The sequence below is a fragment of the Penaeus chinensis genome, chromosome 32 (assembly GCF_019202785.1).
Source record: "Penaeus chinensis breed Huanghai No. 1 chromosome 32, ASM1920278v2, whole genome shotgun sequence".
Taxonomy (NCBI): Eukaryota; Metazoa; Arthropoda; class Malacostraca; order Decapoda; family Penaeidae; genus Penaeus; species Penaeus chinensis.
Window position 1 is genome coordinate 16,340,863 of NC_061850.1, and position 6,580 is coordinate 16,347,442.

Consider the following 6,580-nt stretch of genomic DNA (forward strand, 5'->3'; position numbering starts at 1 on the left):
AGTGAAGGACTGCGATGATGCTGTACTTTAAAGAAAATTATTGCGAGTAAAGTATTATACTGATGCAGTGATATGGTTAGCATCAGTGTTGGTGTACATTTGGCTATATCCTCAATCCCATTTTGTTTATTATATTTATTACTCTCTCACCCTTCAAACTGGGAACATGATAAAGCTATCCAAATATCTTGCATGTAGATTGATATTTATGTAGGATATCAGTTATTGTTAAGTATAACTTCGTAACTGAAATATAGCAACTCAGCAATAAGCTGCTTTTTCTTTAATTGTTAGGAAGTGAAACCTTTTTATCTCACTAGGTTTAATTGGTACGTCAGCGCTGCCTCCCGAAGTAGTCCAATGTGTTCGAGAAATGAAATTCTTATCAGGGGGATATCCAGATCCGCCTGTTGATTAACAGAGCGCATTTACAGTGATACTTCTGTTTAGGGCAAATGCTGGGAACTGTTCACGCAAGACAGTTACTATTCCAGTCACGCTGTCCCAATCGACTCTGTTTAGTATCATTTTACATTTTCTACAGATTCTTCTTATTGTTCTCATTACTCCTTCATACTCTTCTTTTAAGCAAATTAAATAGCATTCTGTTTGTCATAATTATAATGTCTTTCATATGTATTTCCAAACCATTTGTTATAATGCCTGTAGGTAGTCCTGACTGCAAAAGCAGTTGAAAGTATCTGGGATAGATCTTCGAATGCAGGGTTGCATCTATGTCCTTCGTCACAAAGAAATTAATGGGGATTGTCGTGATCATTATTATTATTTTGAAAAAGTCGGTCAGTGAGCATTGGCAGGCATAAAATGGGTGAGGTAAAACTCCTGGACTTATATTTATTTACATATACAGGTGTTTTACAGTAAGATGTCTTGTGGGCTTTAAATTTGCTCCATATGTTTTCGTGTGGGAGTATTGTGTCTGTTCTTTAAATTCATCATCCCAGATCATGTCTCATTTTTGTGTACCAGTAGAAGATGATGGTTTCAAGAAAATTTTCCGAAATGGGAATTTTCGCAGGATGCTCAAAATGTATTGTCTGATTTTAATCAATATTTTATTGACTGACCTTTGTGGTTTTAGCACCCCGTCAATGGGACTGGCTGTTATGAAGCTGAATACCAGTGCAAAATAGTTCTCATCCTGCAAAATAGGATTCTGATGTGATAGAGTTTCCAGCCATGATCTACTACTGATGCACAAGCTTCTAAAAAACAAATGCCTGCGGTGGGAATGAACACGAATGTGATGCAGTAATTATGACTCTCAATAATCCTCTGATTGAGCTTCTTGGTGAAGTGTAAAAAATCCATAACTACTGAACTGATTTTGTAAATGTAATTTCAGTATCCATTCTCTTTTATTTTTAAAGTAGGTAGTAGGTAGACTGCCTGTGTGAAAATGGTCAACGTCACAAAATTTAAACTTGCACTTTTGGACTCAAATGTGAAGTTAATGCACAACCTAAAAGTACGAAACTTTTGTTTAACTGTAAAAAATGCAGGCAATATCTCCTGTTAATCTGACTATATCTGGATTTCCTTCAGTATTTGTAATTCTTATTAATGTATGGTTACAAATATGTGAGTAATAAATTACTATACTTTTATTTTGCATTTTTCCTATATCCCTATCTTTACATTATGGTCAAGCAAGTGAACCCAGTTAAAAATAACTGATATAATCTAACAGAAACTATTAGTGATAATAATATATTGAAAATTATAATGAAAAACAGTATAGAAGGAGCCAAAGAATGTGATTCAGTTTTTAAAATTTAGAAAGCAATATTTGTACAGATATATGAAAGATTTATGAAAGTTATTCCATATTACATACCCCCCAATCCTTTGCCCGTTGTTGTCGTGGGGGGGCTTAGGAGACGAAGACTAAGACCCAACGATGGGGAACTCCTCAACCTTGGTACTCAGCCATCGACTCAACTAATTTTGCATAGTCTTTTTTCCCCCCTCATACTTTTCGTTTTAGTTTCTTCACCAATCCCTTCTACTATCCACCTCCTAGGGTGTGAGAGCCGTGCTGAAAGAATGAAAGGCTGACTTTATGTCAGTCCTGAACGGCCTGAGGGAACCATGGGCACGGTATTCCCCTGCCATACCTGGCCCTTACCCCTCAAGGGGACCCTGAGGGGTGGACTATTTTTTTTTCCCAACATACTTCAGGCTTATCATGGCCAATAATGAAGACGTAACCCCACTCTTAGGGGTTACGTCTTGCCCCTTTATCAAATAGCCCCAATCCCGGCTCTCCTTTGACCACGGCTCCGAACACTGCAACAACTACCCCCTCATCAATGCATACTAGTACAGTATCAACCCTAATCAACAACCAACCCCCAGGAGACATTTCTACTCTCCCAATATGCTCAACTTCAACACCTTTACTCCCACAACCTTCTTCATCAACCACCCCATCTCCCCTTATTACTACCTTACAACCTTATTGCCCACCTCCCCATAACTCTACCCCCCTCAACACTACTCCCTCCTCCACACGTCCCCGCACTTCTACTACCCCCACCTCTACAAGAATCCTAAATACTCTATTTAGCCCAGCCAAATGGGACCGATTTTTCGTGATCCCTCCCACAGCTCCCTACTCTAAAAACACCCTCCTTTTCCAACAATGCCTCCAAAAACAAGTAGGCAAAGTCTCTTTCCGTAGCCGACCCGACCACTCCCGTCTCGTCACAGTGACAACTGAAAACCAAGTTATAGCATTAACAAAACTAACTGATCTATGTGGTAATCCCATCCCTACAGAACCTCATCCAACCCTCAATAATTGCACCGGAACTGTCTCTATCTCCCCAACAGATTGCCCAATCTATGACAAAAAATGGTCAGATTGTGGAGAGGACTTACTCGCCTGTCTCACAGACTATGATGCAACATATGTACAATGCTACTCCATTCCTCCCAGAGGAAATCGTAAGAAATCCATTAACATTGCCAAAATTACTTTCCGTAGACATGACCTTTAATGTTTACATAGGTGGGGAATCCCTACCTGTCCGACCATATCAACCTCCTCCTCGTCAGTGCCAAAATTGTTGGCGTTTAGGACACCCAGCCAAACACTGTCATTCCACAGCCAGATGCCCGCTGTGCCCAACCTGGCCATACTCGATCAAACTGCTCTGCACAATCACGCACATATGAAAACTGTGGCGGCCCCCATAATGTATTTTATAGAGGCTGCCCCACCTACAAATTTGAGTCTGAGGTAGCAACTCTCAGATTCAGACTTGGACTCACTCTACGTGAAGCCAGACAGTAGGCTCGTCGACGAGGTTTTTCTCTTAACCCCTACTCTAGTAATGTCGCTCACTTTGCCACTCCCCTTACCCCCCTAGCTCCTACACCCTCTCCTAAACCTAACCCCCCTCAGTCTAACTTCCCCTCTTCTACCTCCTACCTTCCCCAGTCAAATTCCTAAATCCAGACACTCCAATCTCTACCTAGTCAAATTCTTTTGCCATCCTAAATCCAGACACTCCAATCTCTACTACAGCCCCAACACCTTCCCCTCTCCCTCCCCGCACTACCCACAGCAGACAGAATAAACGTTCCACCCCCTCTTCCCCTACCCCACAATCACCTCCACCTTCCTTTGCCCCTATTCTTCAGACACCAGATTTCTCTTCCCCCCCTCACAAGAAAACCTTTATCTCACATAACTCCCCAACCAACTCCACTACAGAAACTCTTGAAGATATCCAGAACTACATAATCGAGTCCCAAACTAATACTCATCCACCTTCAAATTCTACAACTCCCGCTCCCTCCACACTCAAAGTGACAGCCGATATCCATCCTCCTCCTACTCATATTCTCCCTACACCCAATCATCCTACCCCATCCCAACAAAACCCATTCCCCCCCGACTCCAGCCATACCTATATTAACCCTCCCACCATCCCCTCTATCCCTTCCACTCCCTCCTGGATACACACGTGAATCCCTCATGTCACAAGTACCCTCTTCCCCAGACCCTCTACCTCCCAACACCCCTTCTGATACAACACCACCTCCCCAACCTCATTCTTTATCCCACCCTCTAGCACCTTCCCCTTCAAATTCTCCAACACGCACTGCAATCTTTGCCACTAAATCAACGAAAGTATAACTATCCTTCATTGGAGCATTCGCGGTTTCCGAATGTTCCTCTTTCAGTCCCACATATTCTATTGTCATGCCCACGTCCTGCCTACATAGACATCCCAACTTATGAGACATCCTTACAGAATCTCACACTTTCTGCTTTGACAACCTGTTTTCCTTCCTCAAACGCATATGTATCCTTCACTTGATCTAACCCTTAACATTACCTCATCCGACCCTAACCCATTCACTCACCAATTCCTTAACCCAGCTTTAACAACTAATCACTAACCCAACCACCCTTCACTGACATTAACTATAGTGCTTAGATGTCTAGCACATTTATTTTGTTTTTAACCATTAACCATTAACCATATTACATAGTTGCGAAAGTTAAGAAAAAATATAGTTCCAAAAAAAATCATAACCAAACATCAAATAATTGTTTGGAAATGCCATTGGTAGAAGTCACTTAAACAAATGCGCCATGGTTTGTATTAAAACAAAGAGCTTTAAATTCAATTTTAATTATGTTGTCATAGTAAGTATCATTGGACACTTCTCAATGAGGTCAGAATTTTAACAATGATCTTTTATCGACTCCTTACAATTGGAATAATTTACTTTTGTTAAAGCGAAAGGGCCTGATCAAAGGCTCAGCTGTACAGTTTGTTCCCCCGCAATTCCTTTTTCGTTGCGGGGGGGGGGGGGGGGGGGCTGAGGCCCAATGTAGGAATCACCCTGCCTTGGATTTCGGCCTCGCCTCAACTAATCTTTCCTTTTCCTTCTTTTCTTCATCCCCTTCTTCTGTCCACTTATCTAAATTTACCTTTTTCGCCACAATACTTTACCATAATGCTGTGTAACCTTTGATGCCTGGTACATTTGTTTGTTTTGACCACTGACCATTCTGAAAATCCACACACGCTGCCTTACTGAACCAAAAAACTTTACCTGGGGGTTTTACTCCAAAGCATACGCCGCTAATGACCTTAGATATTGACGCGTCAGAAAATTTTCAATAAATAAATAAATAAATGTAAAGTTTGTTAGTATTACTTATAAAATACAGATATAAAATGTTTCAATATCCGTTTCCAATATAATTCCCCACAAATCCCTTGCCCTTGTTGCCATGGTAAGTTACAGTGGTAATAAAATATTACTTAAGTACAAAAAGCATAAAACAGCTATTTTGTGGTAGGAAACCTATAAAAATAAGGGAGAATCATATGTTTGAAACTTTCACTTTTGCTATAGTTGGTTATTTAGTCAAATCAAAAAAATCAAACCTGAAAATTTATATATACGTTGCTTAATACAAAAGACTTTGACCTTCTAATATGACAATTACTGAGCACTGTGGATAAATATTAGCTTAATATAAGTCATCTTACAGTACAGAAATGTATTAATGAACATACTAAGGCACATGTAGCATATAATTCCTTTGGCCCAAGAAGGAATATAATAGAAGTTTTAGTTACCCTGAAGACTCACAGTACTTAACCTAGGTAGCATTTTATTAGTGCCACCACCACCACTACTGTTACTACTACTACCGTTGATGATGCTGATGATGGATAAGGATGATGATGAGGAGGAGGCAAAGGAGGAGGGAGGAAGAGAAGAGGAGGGGAAGGGGAGAGGAGATGGTCAAGCTGGGGAAGGAAGAGGAGAAGGTGGGGGAGGAGGAGAAGAAGGTGGGGAAGGAGGAGGAGGAGAGGAGGAGGAGGAGATTAGAGGAGGAGAAAAGGAAGAGTGTAGAGGAGGAGAGGAGGGGGAGTGTAGAGGAGGAGAGGAGGAGTAGGAGTGTAGAAGAAGAGAGGAGGAGGAGGAGTGTAGAAGAAGAGAGGAGGATTAGGAGTGTAGAGGAGGAGAGGAGGAGGGGGAGTGTAGAGGAGGGGGAGTGTAGAGGAGGAGAGGAGGAGGGGGGGTGTAGAGGAGGAGAGGAGGAGTAGGAGTGTAGAGGAGGAGAGGAGGAGGGGGGGTGTAGAGGAGGAGAGGAGGAGGAGGAGTGTAGAGGAGGAGAGGAGGAGGGGGGGTGTAGAGGAGGAGAGGAGGAGCAATGTAGAAGAAGAGAGGAGGAATAGGAGTGTAGAGGAGGAGAGGAGGAGGGGGGGTGTAGAGGAGGAGAGGGGGAGGGGGAGTGTAGAGGAGGAGAGGAGGAGGGGGGTGTAGAGGAGGAGAGGAGGAGGAGGAGTGTAGAGGAGGAGAGGAGGAGGGGGGGTGTAGAGGAGGAGAGGGGGAGGGGGGGAGGGGGAGTGTAGAGGAGGGGGAGTGTAGAGGAGGAGAGGAGGAGGGGGGGTGTAGAGGAGGAGAGGAGGAGGGGGAGGTAGAGGAGGGGAGGGTAGAGGAGGAGAGGAGGGGGGGTGTAGAGGAGGAGAGGGGGGGGAGGAGGGGGGGGGGAGAGGGGAGAGGAGGGGAGGGGGAGGAG

The 6,580-nt window shown here is 43.1% G+C and overlaps 1 protein-coding gene across 4 annotated transcripts in view; it reads left to right on the plus strand.

The window, feature by feature from the left end:
- LOC125042370 (eyes absent homolog 1-like) overlaps positions 1 to 1,628 on the plus strand; it is a 51,230-nt gene extending 49,602 nt beyond the window's left edge. For all 4 annotated transcript variants that reach the window (XM_047637944.1, XM_047637945.1, XM_047637942.1 and 1 more), the window contains exon 14: positions 1 to 1,628. This exon is cut by the window's left edge and continues 1,891 nt beyond it. The gene's annotated coding sequence lies outside the window, so the exon portion shown is untranslated.
- The last annotated feature ends 4,952 nt before the right edge of the window (positions 1,629 to 6,580 follow it).